Here is a 16,551-nt window from a genome sequence, read left to right on the forward strand (position 1 = left end):
ATTTAGGAGAAGAATTTTAGGATGAGCATGAAGGTTAGTGGTAGAGCATTCGCCTAGCACGCACACAGCCCCGACTCTGACTTCTACCATGGGGGAGAAGGCAAAATGTCTGCAGTCTTTAGAGGAAATAACTTCCTCGAGTCACCTTAGTCTGTGTTAGCTCACCGACTGTGGGGTCCTTCTGCTTGCAGTCTAGCTTTCTTCGTAAATGCAATGTTATATTAATAGAATGGTTCCCCAAACTAGGCCACTCATCAGAATCCCCCAAAGAAGCTTCTGGAGAGAGATGTCCCTCACACCCACAGAACCGGAACTCTGTCCCAGGAGCAGAGCTGCTAGATAGCTGAAACTAGCTCCTGGGTTGCTCACATGACTGGCCTTGAGAATTGTTGCAGGTGGTGGCAAGGCCAGGAGCCTCTTTAAGGCTAGCTTTCTCACAATGAATATTTCTTTTTGGAAGTTATTTGCAAGCAGAGTTCTTTCTTAGATTTTGATTTAAGATGAAGAAACCGGGGGTCTCTTAGTTATTCAACACTTAACCATTCATACCATAAACTTAATGGAGCTCTTAAGTAGCCACCCTGTCCCTTTGTGCCGGGCCGGGGAGACAGCTTAGATGAGCTGGTGAGGCTTCGGCTTTAACTAACCTTGCTGTCTAATGGAAGCAGGGGTGGGAGACAGACTCACAGTTCCCGTGTATCCCGGGGATACAGGGCACAGTAGGGGTGCATTCATCACCTCTCCCTTCACATCCTCAGCCTTGCCCCTTCCAGTTGAGTTACTTCAGAGCAGCAGCGGTTATCTTGAGCAGTTAGGTGCTCTAGAAATAGGTTTTTTTCGTTGTTGTTTTTCTTTGTTTTTTGCTTGTTTGTTTTCTGAGACAAGGTTCCTTTTCTGAGACAGTGTAACCTTGACTGTCCTGGAACTCGCTCTGTAGACCAGGCTGGCACGGGACTCACAGAGATCCACCTGCCTTTGCCTTCCGTGCCTTCCGAGTGCTGGCACCAAGCAAAATGTTGTTTTTTAATTTAATTTTATGTGCATTTGTGTTTTGCCTGCATGTAAGTCTGTGTGAGGGTGTTGGATCCCCTGGAACTAGAGTTACAGACTATTGTGAGCTGCCATGTTGGTGCCGGGAATTGAACCTGGGTTCTTTGGAAGAGCAGTCAGTGCTCTTACTGTTGAGCCATTTTTCCAGCCCCAGCTCAATAATTGTTTTTTTATATTATATGTATATTGGACTGGAGAGATGGCTTAGTCATTAAAAGTGCATACTGCTCTTGCAGCAGACAGGAGTTCAGTTCCCAGCACCAATGTTGGGCAACTCACAACTGTTTGTAACTCCAGCTCCAGGGAACTCCAACTCCCCTGGCTCCCGCAGTCACACATACACACACATAAATAAAGATAATGAAAAAAATTTTAAATACACATGCTAGGCCTGTTGGCACACATCTTTAATCCGTGTACTTGGGAGGCAGAGGCAGGCAGATCTCTGTGAGTTCAAGTCCAGCTTGGTCTACATCGTGAATTCTGGCCAGCCAGAGCTACATAGTAAGACTCTGTCTCAAAAAGCAAGCAAGCAAGCAAACAAATTAAAAGCCCTAAACAATATGTATATGCACATTAAAACTGATGATGATTGTGTATGCGTGCACGAATGCTACACATGTGCAGGTGTCCATGGTGACCAGAAGAGGGTGTCAGTCCCTTGGAGCTGCAGTCGCAGGCAGTTGAGCACTACTTGTTGTGGGAGTTGGGAACTGAACTTGGGTCCTGTGCTCTTAGCTGCTGAGCCATCATCTCTCCAGCCCCTCAGTGAGTCTTTGTATTTTAATGTCCACATATGAGATCCACAGGTACGCGTTTATAAACTCTTCAGTTGTCTTGTTGCTCTTAGATAAACTCCAGCCTCCTTTACTGTGGCTAGCCAAAAGTTCAAGCTTGTCTGAATGTTGCTGGAACTCTCTTCTAGCTACATCTCATTAAAGGGACAAGGAGCAAAACACAGAACTATTCCTCATGCTTTTTGGTGCTTTTCTGAGATTGTATTATGCGCTTTTCAATTTTTCTGCTGCGGTTTCATTCCTTTTCTCTCCCCCTTCCTGTTTTCTTTCTTAGTGGTGCTGGCGAACAAATCCAAAGCCTTGCTGTATTAGACAAGTATTTTACCACTAAGCCACCTCCCTTGGCTAGCATCCTTAAAAAAATACTTTGAGAAGAGAATAAAAATGTTTAAGTTGATACAAAGGAGAACCATTCTAAAATGCACATGTAAGAATTAGATGATAAATACTCAGAAGAGTACATGGGGAATGGAGAGTAGCAGGAACTGAACAATGTTCCTGTCTGTTAACATTTAAAAATACTAAGATTCTTTTTTTAAAAAAAAACATTTATTTATTTATGTATACAATATTCTGTCTGTGTGTATGTCTGCAGGCCAGAAGAGGGCACCAGACCTCTTTACAGGTGGTTGTGAGTCACCATGTGGTTGCTGGGAATTGAACTCAGGACCTTTGGAAGAGCAGGCAATGCTCTTAACCACTGAGCCATCTCTCCAGCCCCAAAATACTAAGATTCTTATTTTACCAAAATAGATAAGCCTCTGGCAGTAAACAGTATTCTAAGATGCATAAAACAGTCAGAAATGAACTATACTACGCTGCAGTGGTTGTGTTTGTTAATTGGTGGTTCTGGTATTAGCATCTGACCATCATATGTTCACATGTGGTTCAGCTCTCTGTTTTTATTTTGGAAATGGGTATTGTATATAAAGTAACATTTACTAAAACATTGTTGAACATACCATTTGTCTAAAAAATAAATATATAATTCTTAATATTGTCCTTCAAGCTCAGCAAAACTGCATAGACTTTATTGGAAACTCAAGCATTACAGTTTTACTACTTAATTTTATAAAACTTATTTAATATTTCTGGCATTAAATTAGATATAATAGTGATTAAATAGGTGTACTTCCATTATCAACCAATCATGTTTTCATATATGGTAAAGTTATACTTTAAACATTTTCTGTAGCAAGAAGTTGGTTATTTCTAGAGCAAACGTATGAATTATGGCATTGTTTATTGACATGACTAATGAATCAAGTTAAAATTAGACTTTGTGGGCTGGGGAGATAGCTGTCAGTAAAGTGCTTGAAGGGACCAGAGTGTGGTTCCCAGGAACCACATTAGAAAAAAGCTGTGCATCTTGGCACAGGCTTGCCATCCTAGCCCTGTGGGGGAGGCAAGGAGAGGCGGATCCCTGGGGCTCACTGGCCAGCCAGCCTAGCCTGCTTCTTGAATCCCAGGACAGTTAGAGACTGTTCTAGAAAAAAGGGATTGTGCTTAAGGAATGACAGCTGAGATTGCCCTCTGGGCTCCATGTGTGTGCACGTGGGTGCACACACACACACACACACACACACACACACACACACACACAGAGAGAGAGAGAGAGAGAGAGAGAGAGAGAGAGAGAGAGAGAGAAGCAATAACAGACTGCCTTGTGAAGGGGTCTTAATTATAGGTCTTCTCTTAGGGTCTTGCACTGAACTTGGATCCAACAAGCCCAGTGATCCTCCTCTCTCGGCCCTTCACAGTGCTGGGGTTACTGTTGTGAGCATAGTCATCCCTGGACTTCTAATGTAGGTGGTGAGATTTGAATTTAGGTATTCAAGCTTTTTGAAACAAGTTTTTTTTTTTTCCCACCAAGGCATCCTCTTTGCCTGAAAAGAACTGTTTGACTGGTGTGTGTGTGTGTGTGTGTGTGTGTGTGTGTGTATGTAGGTGTGTGTGATCTGTGTGTTTCCCTCTTCTCTGTGGCACTGGGGACCAAATCCAGAGTCTGGTATATATGAGGCAAACATTTAACATTTAACTAATGATCTGCTCCCTAGCCAAAGAGAAGATGTTGATTATCCATTTTTGTAAATTGGTGATGACATATGGAGTTATATTCTTTCATATGACTTGTTACATTTTCTTTGTGTACCTTTGACTGTGTTAGAACTCAGTCCGTAAACCAGGCTGTTCTTGAACTCACAAAGATCCTCCTGCCTCTGCCTCCTGAGTGCTGAGATTAAAGGCATGCACCCCCACTGCCTGGCTTACAATTCTTACTCCTAAATCTTTTCCAGAACATCGCTAAATAAGTATACAGAAAAGAAAGCTAGAAAATTATAAAACAAAAAGAATATCAGCAAGAGGAGAGAAGCTCAGAATATTAGTAATAGGTTTGGGGTGTTATAAAAGCATTATGCTGTCACTTGCCTGTGAGACTCAGCTACTCAGTTCACTGAGCTGGGGGCTACTTGATGGGCAGCCTGCACAATATAGTGAGAAAATAAAACAGAAAGTAAAAAGATATTCTGATTTCAGGCTGTTTCTTCAGTATTCCCCAATCTGTTTGCTTTTGGCTTCTGTGCTGTAAACTTGGATCAGAGTAACCTTAGAAAGAAACTTATAAACTTGTGCGCCAGGTTGACACTCAGTAGATAGTCTGTCCATACTAATTCTGGGGAATGTGGAAAGTCTGATTTCAGTTTTAGGGTTTTCATAAGGCCCCTACTGTGCTCGAGAACACTAAGATAACCTAGTTTTCTTTTTTAAATCATAAAAAGATGTTGAATATTGTCAGGTAGTTTTTAATATAATTGAGATGATCATGTGTTTTTTTCCTGTTTTTCTTCTTTATTATTATTATTTTGATAATTTTAAGGAGCTGGAGAGATTGGCTCAGCAGTTAGAAACCCTGGCTCCTCTTCCAGAGTTCCGGGTTCAATTCCCAGCACCCACATGGCAGCTCACAACTGTCTGTAATTCCAGTTCCAGGGGATCTGGCACTCTGACACAGACATGCATGCAAGTAAAACACCAGCACACATAAAATAATTAATTAATTAATGTGAATGGATATTTTACCTGCTTGTATGTCTGTGGGCCATGTGTGTGTCTGATGTCTGTAGAGGCTAGAGAGGGAGATAGATCCCCTGGAATTGGAGTTTCAAATGGTTGTGAGCCACTGCGTTGGTTCTAGGAACCGAACCGAGTTCTTCTGCAAGAGCAACTGCTCTTAATTACTGAGCCACTGTTCCAGGTCCTTGTTAGTGGTTTTGAAGGATTTTGTGACTTGAAAACATACTGGTCTGTAGCTTTCCTTTTTCTGTTTTTTGTTTGTTTGTTTGTGTGTGTGTGTGTGTGTCTTTTATCATGTTTAGGCTGTGGTTATGTGGCTTGTATACTCATACTTGGAGGATGGGATAGGAGAATCACTTGAGCCTAGGTGTTTGTGACCAACGTGGACCAGATGGAGTATTCACATTTAAGATAAGAGAAAGAATGAAAAAGAAAAATGCTTATATCAAGTTTATTTTACCACTCAGAGAGAGTGGGGAGGAGTTTCCTTCGGTTCAGATTTTGGAAGAGTTTGTGAAGGTGTGGTGTTCACTCTTCTTCACTCCATTCCCTTTTATTATTGCATTACGTATGTTTGCACGCCCTCCCCCCACACATTGGGTCTTGCCATGTTGCCTAGGCTAGCTTCTAACATATGAACCTAAGCAATTCTTCTGTCTCCAGCTGGGATAGCATGTATGCACCATTATATGTAGATGTGTTTGTATTTTAAATAAAGGTCTTGGGTATATGACAAAAGTATATTCACATGGCAAATACACAATAAGTAGACAGTGGGGACATAACTGCAGTGTGGTGTGTGTCTCCTCCGTGTTAGAAAGATCCGCTTCTTCCCATCTACTGCTTAGTTATGGATAAGAACCCGTTCTTAGGCTGTTGCATTATTTACTTACTGACTTATTTTTAAGTGATTTATTTTTATTTATGTGTATGTCTTCTCAAGCATATGCCACACTTGTATGAGTGCTTTTGGAAGCCAACTGGAGTTACAGGAAGTTGTTAGTTACCTGACATGGGTGCTGAGAACTGAACTCAGGTCCTTTGGTAGAATAGCAAGCGTTCTTAACCCTTTGTTGTCTCTTTAGCCCCTACTTCCTTATTTTTAATTAATTAACTAATGTGTGAGTGTGTGTGCGTGTGTGCATGAGTGCGCATGTGCATGAGTGCGCGTGTGTGCATGTATGTGTGTGTGGTGTGAGTGAAAGTGCCAGAGAAGCTGAAGTTATAGGTGGTTGTGAGCCATCTGATGTGGGTACAGGAATTGAACTCAGGTCTGCTGTAAAAACCGTACGTTTCCTCAACCACTGAACCTCTCTCCAGCCCCCTTGTTAGGCTGTTCCATAGATTTTTTACCCATGGTTAGTATTCTTAGCTTCATGGAAATTGCTAACAGATAGAAGGGCATGAGATAACGGCAGCATGTTTAGGCTAGTAATTAGAATACTTAACTCTATCCTATACTAATGCGTTTTGCATTTATTTATTTATTTGGGGAGTGGGGCACATAGAGGTTAAAGGACAACTTGCTGGAGTTACTTTTTTCAAATAATTTACTTCATTTTATTTTATGTACTTTGATATGAATGTGTCAGATCCCCTGAAACTGGAGTTACAGACAGTTGTGAGCTGTCACATGGGTGCTGGGAATTGAACCCAGGTCCTCTGGAAGAGCAGCCAGTGTTCTTAACCTCTGAGTCATCTCTCAAGCCCCTAGAGTTGGTTCTTTCATGAAGGTTCTGTGAACAGGTTGTCAAACTTGGCCAGAAGTATCTTTACCTGATGAACTATATTAATGTTTCTGAAAATGAATTCTACCATTAAACTAGTCATGCATACAGACCTTCTGATCAATCATTAAATAACTATGGAGAAAGAAACTTATCCTAGCATTGGGAAGCTTTGGGCTAGTAGTAATTTTTTAAAGTAAACATTATTTCACTTCAGAATTTTAAGCAAACAATTTTATATTGGAATCATTTGGAGGGGAAATACATGTCTGAAAATTTACCCTTGAACTGTTACAATGTTGCCAAAGAAAGTGCTTTTTTCAAGGATACATGAATTTAATGCTTGCCAGTATGTATATTGCCACAATAAAATGGATTGCTTTAATTTAAATGTGAATGTATTGCTGGGATTTTTCTAGAAGAAAATTTGCATTAAGTACTTAGCATTTCTATTCTTAATCATTCAGTTTTTTGTCTGTATAAAGCATACTCTAGTTATTAGAATAATAGAAATGCTTTCTTATATATTTGTATTCTCTGTGAATCAAAGAATTATGAGGTATCTTCCCATTTCCTTTAAATAACACTTTTACTAAGGTGTAGTCTATCTTTTATTCAGTTCACCTCTTGAAGTGCTTAATTCAGATTTTTTTGTATATTCACAAGTATATACAAGCATAGGACCTTTAGAAAATCACAATGGTTAATTCTTTTAAGCCTTTATTTAAATTAGGCCCTTTTCAAGCTGCCTCACCCATTCCTCAGTGTACAGTTCAGTGGTTTTAAATGCATTCATAATGCGTCATCCCCCACTGTCCATTCAAGAACCGTTTCCTCATCCCACACTGAATCCCCATTTCTTCCTCTTCCAGCTCCTGGCAGTTCCTGTTATGCCTTCTGTCTTCAGCAGGCTGACAGACCTCATATAAGTCAACTCATACAGTATTATCCTTTTGTGTCTAACTTAGCATTAAGTGTAAAGGACTTTAAGGTTCAAAGTTCCCTTCTTTTTAACACTAAGTAATATTTTATTGTATATGTATACCACATTTTGCTATCCATTTGACTATGAGTACTTAGATTGCTGCTGTCTAATTTTGAGTCAGAATTGTTGGAGCAATAGAAATGAAATGTTTAAATTTTTGAGGAGTTGCCATATTGTTTTTTTTTTTAAATAGCATCTGTGCCATTTTATAGTCCCAGAGGCAATTCACAAGGTTTCTTCATTCTCCGCGTTGTTTGTCTGTGCTCCTATAACAAATATTGGTGACATTGTAGAGAACTGGAGTTTATTTCCTGAAAGTTCTAGGGATTGGGAAGTTTAAGATCAAATCACCAGCACGCGACAAGAACCTTCTTGCTGTGCAGTCCATGATGGACAGCCAGAGGGAAGGAGGAGGAAGAAAGAAGCTAAGAGAAGGAGGCTCTCTTAGGGTCACTACTGCTGTGATTAAAGATCGTGATCAAAAGTAACTTGGGGAGGAAAGATTTTATTTCACCTTACATATCCCAGTCACAGTCCGTCACGAAGGGAAATCAGGGCAGGAACTCAAACAGGCCAGGACCCTGGAGGCAGGAGATGATGCAGAGGCCATGGAGGGGTGCTACTTACAGGTTTGCCTTACAGGTTTGCTCAGCCTGCTTTCTTATAGACTCTAGGACCACCAGCCCAGGGATGGCCCCACCTATAGTAGTCTGGGCTCTCTTTCTTTAATCATCAAACAAGAAAATGCCCCACAAGCCTGCCCACAGACTAGTATGGTGGGGGGCATTTTCTCAGTTGAAGTTCCTGCTTCACAAATAACTCAGTTTGTGTCAAGTTGACATAAAACTAGCCAACACAATTGAGCCTTTGGTCACTTGACAAAAAAATCCATCCCCTTTCAATATTTCCCTTCCCTTGTCCTTAAGTTGGCATGTTAATATTAACATGCAAAAGCCTCTCCACTGTGATTGATTGGGATTCCACCTTACCAGTGGCACCTTCTTCATGTCTTTTTTTTTTTTGAGACAAGTTTTCTATGCATAGCCCCGGTGGTCCTGGTTCTCGCTCTATAGACCAGGCTGGCCTTGAACTCAGAGATCAACCTGCCTCTGCCTCCCAAAGGCTGGGATTAAAAGCGTGAGCCACCACTCCTGACACCTTCATGCATTTAAAAACTAGAAACCATTTGAAAGACTCTTACACATTGATAAGTTTGGCTACCAACAAAGGTAGAGCCTTGACCTAGCTGCTCTGGAGCACAGCATCTGTGTGCTGGCCCTGTAGAAAGACTTCCCAGACTTTGTCTCAGATGATGGTCTCCTTGTACCACTGCTAACTTCTCAGCCCCAGCTAACCAGTATCAATTGACCTAGAAAAGAGATTTCACTTGAGTGGTTCTTAATTCAAAAGATAAAGTGGCCCAAACATGGATTTTGTTTTGTTTTTCAAGACAGGGTTCTCTGTAGACCAGGCTGGCCTCAAACTCACAGAGATCCGCCTGTCTCTGCCTTCCGAGTGCTGGGATTATAGGTGTGCATGATCATTGCTGTCCCCCCCGCCAAAAAAAAAAAACAAACATTTTTAAGGGACTCTTAAAACTTCCCTCTGAATTGAGTGTGTGGTGGCACAGGGCTTTAGTCCCAGTACTCAGGAGGCAGAGGCTAACCTGGTCTACAGAGCCATCTAAGACAGTGAGGGCTACACAGAAACCCTGTTTCAGAAAACAAACAAAGCAAACTGAAAAACAACAACAGAACCTCACTCTGGAGCTTCTCAACGACGGGCATCCACTATTCTCACTGCTCTCAGCATTGTCTCCTAAATTCTTACAGAACAGCCTACTGAATTCTGAGGACTCAATGGCTTTCAAGCCCAAAGTCCAAATGCCACCCCAGTCCTCCCCAGAACACCATGGGGTCAGGCCTGTCGCAGCAATACAGCCTGACTGTACCCCTGGTACTAATTCTGCCTTAGGGTTTCTAGTGCTGTGATAGATACAGCACCATCACCAAAAGCAGCTTGGGGAGGAAAGGGTTTATTTCAGCTGACATGACTCGATCACATCCATCATGAGGGAAAGTCAGGGAAGGAACTCAAGGCAGAATCCAGAGGGCAATTCCGTTTGTTCCTCATGGCTCCTGAGCTTGCTTCCTTACAGCGCCCAGGACCACCAGCCCAGATGTGGCACGGCCCACCTGTCAGTCTGGTGGGAGCATTTTCTTGACTGAAGTTTCCTCTTCTCAATGGCTCTTTGTGTCAGGTGACATAAAACAAGGCACTCTGGAGGCTGACTTCACTCAGTTTCTGAAGTAAGTACATTAAATCAATTGAGAGAGCTCAGGCCAGGTGGCTTGGTCACCTCGTAAAGGTCCTGACTCTTAGTACTGTTTCAGTAGCAGTTAAATCCTAGCCTGAGTTTTAGAGGAGACAGGCACTCAGACATAGTGACCTGGTATTTCCTTTTTTTTTGACAATAGGCATCCTAATGCACGTGAGGTACCATTTCATTATGCCTCTGATAAGCATTTCCCTCATGATTAACAGAGCAGCCACTCGTGTTATGATTAGTTATTTGTATTTTTTTAAGAAATATTTAATTAAGTACATTCCCCATTTTAAAATAAGGATGTTTTCATGTTGAATTGTAAGAGTTTAAAAAATATATTTGGAAATGTAGGCATGGTGGCACATATGTGTAATCCCAGCATGTGGGAAACTGAAACAGGAGGCTATCCTGGGTTGCATAATGACTCTGAGGGCAGCCTGGGCTTCATAGAGATTCTGTCTCAAAGTTAAAAAAAAAAAGATAAAAATAAACATATTTGCTAGAGACAGGCTGGGGCCTAGTTCATAAAGGCCTTCACGTGTCCAGCTAAGAAGGCTTGCGGTTACTTGGAGTGGCCTGTGAGGACCACTGAAGGGGTGGAGAGCTCAAAGTCACAGAATTAAACTTCTATTTCAGAAAGATCATCCTAGCCTTGGGCTATAGCTCAGTGGTAGAATGCTTACCTATCTTGCTTAAGGTCCAGATTCTAGTTCCCTTACCACATAAACAAATAAAGAAAAAAATTAATAGAAAAGAAAAAAAAAACACCCAAGCAAAATGTGAGTATTGTTTGAGGATTGGAATAGGAAAGGAGGTGTTCAGAGGTGGTGGGCCCCTAAACCTAGATGGGGGCAGTACAGATGGATGGGCAGGAGACCAATTCAAAGACGTTTAGTAAATAGATTAAGAATCTGTTCATTGTGAAATAGAATTCTGCACATGCCCTGTAAACTGATGAGTCTGAATGGTGAATTTGGAGGGGAGAGGAGGAAGAGCGAAAGAAGGAGATCACTTTATCAGGAATCTGACCACAAAGAGACTTGGTAGGTGGCATTCCCTGAAGGCATAGACTTTAATGGATCAGTAATTGAAAGGGAAGCTATCAGTCAAGTCCAGATTATAGGGGACTTTTACATAAACTAGTGTATAGCACAGTCTTGCCAAGAAGCTCGTTTCATAGGTGTGGCGGGGAGTAGGGAACAATAGGGACCCTTGAAAATAATACACACACGTTAAACAGAGTACATAAACTTTATACAATTTTAGATTGAAGAAAGTAGCAAAGACATTTGGGACAGATGGAGATGTTTGAATATGGAATAGACACTAGATGATTTTAGTGAATTTGGTTATTTTTTAAGGATATTAAAATAGTGTTGAGATTATATAGGAGATTGTCCTTATTTTAGGAGATGCATGTTGAAGTTTTCGGGGGTAAAGTACCACTGTGCCTGCAATTACTTAGAGATGGAGGGAGGACAGGAAAGAATGGCAGTCTCAACAATATGTCAATCTAGGTGGTGGGCACAGGGCAACTACTACTAAGCTTTCAACTTTTCTGTATGTTTGGAAGTTTCTTGATTAAAAAAATTGGAAAAGACAAGCTATGAGTAGGAGGCTATGAGGAGCAGTGGGGAGCAGAATATAGCTAGTGATTATTTGAGTAGGATGGGAAGGCAAAAGGCAGGAAGTGAGTCTTGAGTCCCTGAGATAGCTGAGCCATAGGAGAATGAAAACGTTTAAGGTGATGACCTTTGGGCCATGAATGGTTTGTCACTCAGAGCTAAGCATGGAAAATAATATTGTGTAATATGCTAGAATAATAACTAGAAGAGCTTTTGGACATTAATAATCAGCGTGATACCCTTCTTTTGTTGTGAGTGCTGAAGATAGACTTTTGTTTATCTCCTTGCATATGCTAGGCAAGCTTGTTTCTTCTGAGCTACATCCCCTTGTTTTTAGTTCATTATCATCCTCATCCTCCTTGTTGTGGGAGGTGTGTGTGGTGCCTGTGGAGAGGCTCCAGGGAGGCAGTTCTCTCCTTCCACTGTTCACGTGGGTCCCAGGGACTGAACTCGGGTTGTCAGACTTTCATCTTTACTCACTTGCCAGCCTTCCTTGGTTTTTGAAACAGGGTCTCACAGTGTAGTTGAGAGTGGCCTTGAATTCAGAATTCTCCCTACCTGCTACAACATCTAAAATATTAAAAAGGATTTTACTCTTTTTTTTTTCCCCCAATTTACTTTCTGGTCTGGAAAGATCGCTCAGGTAACCAAGAGCATTTGTTGCTCTTTCAAAGAACCCAATTTGATTCTCAGCATCCACCTTGGATAGTTCATAGCTACCTGTAAATCTAGCTCCAGGGGATTAGAGACTCTTTTCTGTACCTGTGGTCACTTGTACTCAGAAGTGCACATGCCCACACACTTAATAAAAAGAAACTTGTTATTATTATTACTATTTTGGGGGGAGGTTTTTCGATACAGGGTTTCTCTGTAACTTTGGAGCCTCTCCTGGAACTTGCCCTGTAAACCAGACTGGCCTTGAACTCAGAGAGATCCATCTGCCTGCCTCTGCTTCCCGAGTGCTGGGATTACAGACATGAACTACCACTGTCCAGCTAGGAGTGTTTGTTATGGTCTTGTAGAGCCGCCAGCCCCTCAGTCCCCACTGGTTGTATATTAAAATGAGTGCCAGCTTTGGGCTTCTGGAAAATCAATCCATTTCCCCAGGAGTTCCCTGAATTCCTTTCCAGAGTGGGTAACTGTGGGCTCTCTGATTTCTGATGGTTCTGACTAATAAGAGCTTCCCTGGGGTTAGGGATGTAGGTCAGTTGGTACTTTACTAGCTTTTGTGAAGTGGTGACTTAGATCCTTGATACCTATACTGCATAAACCGGGTGTGATGGCACTTGCACGTACTCCCTGTACTCAGGAGGTGGTGGAAAGAGGACCAAAAGTTCAAGGTCATCCACTGCTGTACAGTCAGTTTGAGATTAGCCTGGGATATGTTGAGACTTTGTTTCAATAACAACAACACCCTTTTTATATTCTGGATAACTTCAACCATTTCTTTCTGTGCATGTGCACGCACATTTGTGAGTGTGTGTATACTCATATATGTGTGTGAATGCATGAGCGTGTGTTTGTGTGTAGAAGCCAACATCAGATGTCTTCCTCAATTGCTGTCCATTTTATACTTTTGAGCTTGGCCCTTACTGATTTGGCTAGACTGCTGGTGAGCAAGCCCTACAGACTCTTGAGATTACACGCTGTTTTTATGTGGGTGTTGGGGACTGAACTCGGGTCCTCATGCTTTTCAGTGGGCACTTTACTACTGAGCCACCTCCCCAGTCTCCTCCACCATTGAATTGCAGTGAGATAGATGACATTGCACAAAAATGAACTGGATAAGATTGTTCACTGATGAAAATAATCCAAATGTCCACAATTGCAGAGCTGGTTGAATTAATTTTGGTAAAGATCTCTAAATACCAAGCAATCACAAAGATGTAAAATGAAATATCTTTTGAGAGAGAAGGATACTTACATGTTATCTTTGAGTGAAAGATCACGGGACAATATCAAGTAACTAATTCTGGAAGATTTTTAGGTGATTTTAGCTAATTTAAGCTCTCCCTTATCCTTTGTCCTGCTGCGGGTATTGGATGGTTTTGATGGCCAGCAAGAGCTTCTGCTCTCATTTTACGAAACCAAGTTAAAGAAGTGACCTTGAAAGTTGCTGGCAGTGCTTTTGGCAGGCGCTAAGTCTTTGCTTTCCAAGGAGCTCACACGAATGGTTAAGTGATAGTAGAAGACCCTGGTAGGGTTGGGTAGAGAACAGGAGCTGACGAGTCATAACTGAAAACAGGTGGCAAACAAACACATGCACTATTACTGAGATTCACATGTAATCAGAGAAGTGTAAATCTAAGTAATGAAGCTTTTCATTGCCATGCTATAGTAAAATTTAATCATGTCAATAAATTCTGTTGTGTTCCTGTGGTGCTGCTAAAGATGGAAGATTATGCTGTACTCTGGAAAAGAACATTTAAAGGAAGGAACTGCAGGTTATAGTTCTTATGTTGTGAATACTAATAGTCATATGGAGAGAGATTTAGGGAAGAACAGGATTCAGTGGGGCAGATCTGGTTTCATCCGACTCTGCCTCTTAATAAACTCTTGGGCGAGTTGCTGAGCCTCAGTGAACCTTGGTTTCTTCAGGTCTACGAACAAGGTATTTGGCTCTGTGGCTCTCAGTAGGTGCTTCATGAATGAACGGCAGTGCTGAGTGGCCTGTATAATATAGAAAATGATTAGTGACTGTATTAGAATAGACAATGAGTGATAACATTTTCCCTGTTTTTCTTTTAACTTTTAAATTATTATTTCTTCCTGTGGCCTCTACCTAAGGTGGGGGCAGGTGTGAGGTCTCTTTCTGTATTTGGTGGTTTTATCTTTGTGGTGAACTATGCTCATACTTTATCTTTCTCTTCCTTTTTGGGAATCTTCTTGTACATATTGCTTCACAAACTTCGAGACTTGATTACATGACTGTATCAGTGTAAAAATTTGAGACTTGATAATGACCCCCTTTTCTGGCGAGACTGGTAGCCTCTCATTTGTACTCCATCACTAAGCTGTATCTCTAGTTACCCCTTCTTTTACTCATTTAAGCACTTTGAAGTCAGTCTTGCCCCCCCACCCCCAAATCTGTCAGCACATCTTAGTGATTGTAACCAGAATCCTATCATTTCTTTCTATGTCTGTGGTTCCCTTATGGTCTCAGCCACTGTGGTGGTTTGAATGGGCATGGCCCCCATTGACCTGTGTATTTGAAGGCTTGCCCTATAAGGAGTGGCACTACTAGGAGGTGTAGATTTGTTGGAGGAAGTGTGTCACTGTGGAGGTGGGCTTTGAGATCTTACATGCTCAAGGTAGGCCTAGTGTGTCCAACTCCTTCTGCTTCCTGTGGATCAGATATAGGACTCTCAACTCCTACTCCAGCACCATGTCTGCCTACATGTTGCCATGCTTCTCACCATGATGACAATGGATGGAACCTCTGAAACTGTAAGCCGGCCCCATCTAAATGTTTTCCTTTGTAAGAGTCACAGCAATAGAAACCCTGACTAAGACAACCATTTACCGTATCTGAAGAGATCCTGAATCAGTGTCTGCCCTGGTCTCTGTGACCTTTCCAGTGTTTTCTCAACGCAGTGACAAAGGTGTAAAGAGGATCGATCAGGTCACCATAGTGTCTAGAACCTTCTAGTGATTTCTCGTTGCATTCAGAGAAAAGTTCAAAATCCTTAATGGATTCAGCTTCCCACACAACAACTCACGCTGTCTGATTTTTAGGCTGCTGTTCTGCACTTTCTGTTTCCTCTGTCTGACATCTTTCTGGAGATGTTTACAGATGGGCTCTTCCTGCCTGACAGTTGTGTCCCTGTCACCTTTTCCCTAAGGTGGGACTCTTTACATCTCTTACTCTTTTTTTTTCCTCTGTTCAAGGTCATGCAACCTACGTGTGAGCAAATATGTAGGCATTTATATATCTTCCCAATAAAAGCAGCTGTGAGGCAGAACTTTTGTCTGTGTGGATTCTTGTTCTGACCTTGGAAGTGTCTGGAATGTAACACATTGTCAGTAATGCTTGTTGACTACTTCACTGTTTCATGTAAGTGAGCTTCAATCCCACACTTGTTTAAAGGGCTTTGAAGGATGCACAGGTGGGTTTATATGCCTCTCACCCACCTTCAACCTTTTTCAAGAGCAGAACAAAGGTGATGAGCAGACCTAACAAGTAGATGGTTGTAGTAGGAGCTGCAGGCAGGCCTGCTTTTCATCCCGCCCGGCTCCCAGCTGCCTGGCTAGTTTATGCCCAGAAATAATTACACAGAAACTGTATTCTTTTAAACACTGCTTGGCCCATTAGCTCTAGCCTCTTATTGGCTAACTCTCACATCTTGATTAACCCATTTCTATTAATCTGTGTAACACCACGAGGTGGTGGTTTACCAGGAAGATTCTTAACCTGCATCCATCTTGGAGAGGAGAGCTATAGCGTCTGCTTCACTTCTCTTCTTCCCAGCATTCTGTTCTGTCTACCCCCCCCCCACCTATGTTCTAACCTATCAGGCCAAGCAGTTTTCTTTATTAATTAACCAATGAAAGCAACAGATAGACAGATGACCCTCCTCCATCAGATGGTGTTTGTTGACTTGAGTGTTGAACCAGGATGGCACCCAAACTACGTGAGATAGAGGGTAGGCTGGAAGGTCTCCTGTTGAGATCTGGGTGGTGCCTTTTAGGAGTATGTACTCTGTGTATCTAAGAAAAAAATTATGGCCTGCAGAGATTGTTCAGTAGGGACATGGCTCAGTTACTGAACTGACAAGAGATGGTACAAACAAGAGCACCTGGATTTGAATCCCCAGCAAACACATAAAGCCAGGGGAAGCAGGGCACATCTATAACTTCAGAAGTGGGGCGGGGGAGTAGAGACAGGCAGGTTCTGGGGTATGGCTAGCTAATCTATCTGAATCAATAAGCTCTTCATTTGGTGTGGGCATGTGTACATACATACTCA

The 16,551-nt window shown here is 41.9% G+C and overlaps 1 protein-coding gene across 3 annotated transcripts in view; it reads left to right on the top strand.

Moving 5' to 3' along the window:
* Efcab2 (EF-hand calcium binding domain 2) overlaps window positions 1-16,551 on the top strand; it is a 111,276-nt gene that overhangs the window by 15,345 nt on the left and 79,380 nt on the right. The window lies entirely within an intron of this gene.

The sequence above is a fragment of the Microtus oregoni genome, unplaced genomic scaffold, assembly GCF_018167655.1.
Source record: "Microtus oregoni isolate MIOR12 unplaced genomic scaffold, Mior012 000047F_ref0000412, whole genome shotgun sequence".
In the NCBI taxonomy this organism is placed as follows: domain Eukaryota; kingdom Metazoa; phylum Chordata; class Mammalia; order Rodentia; family Cricetidae; genus Microtus; species Microtus oregoni.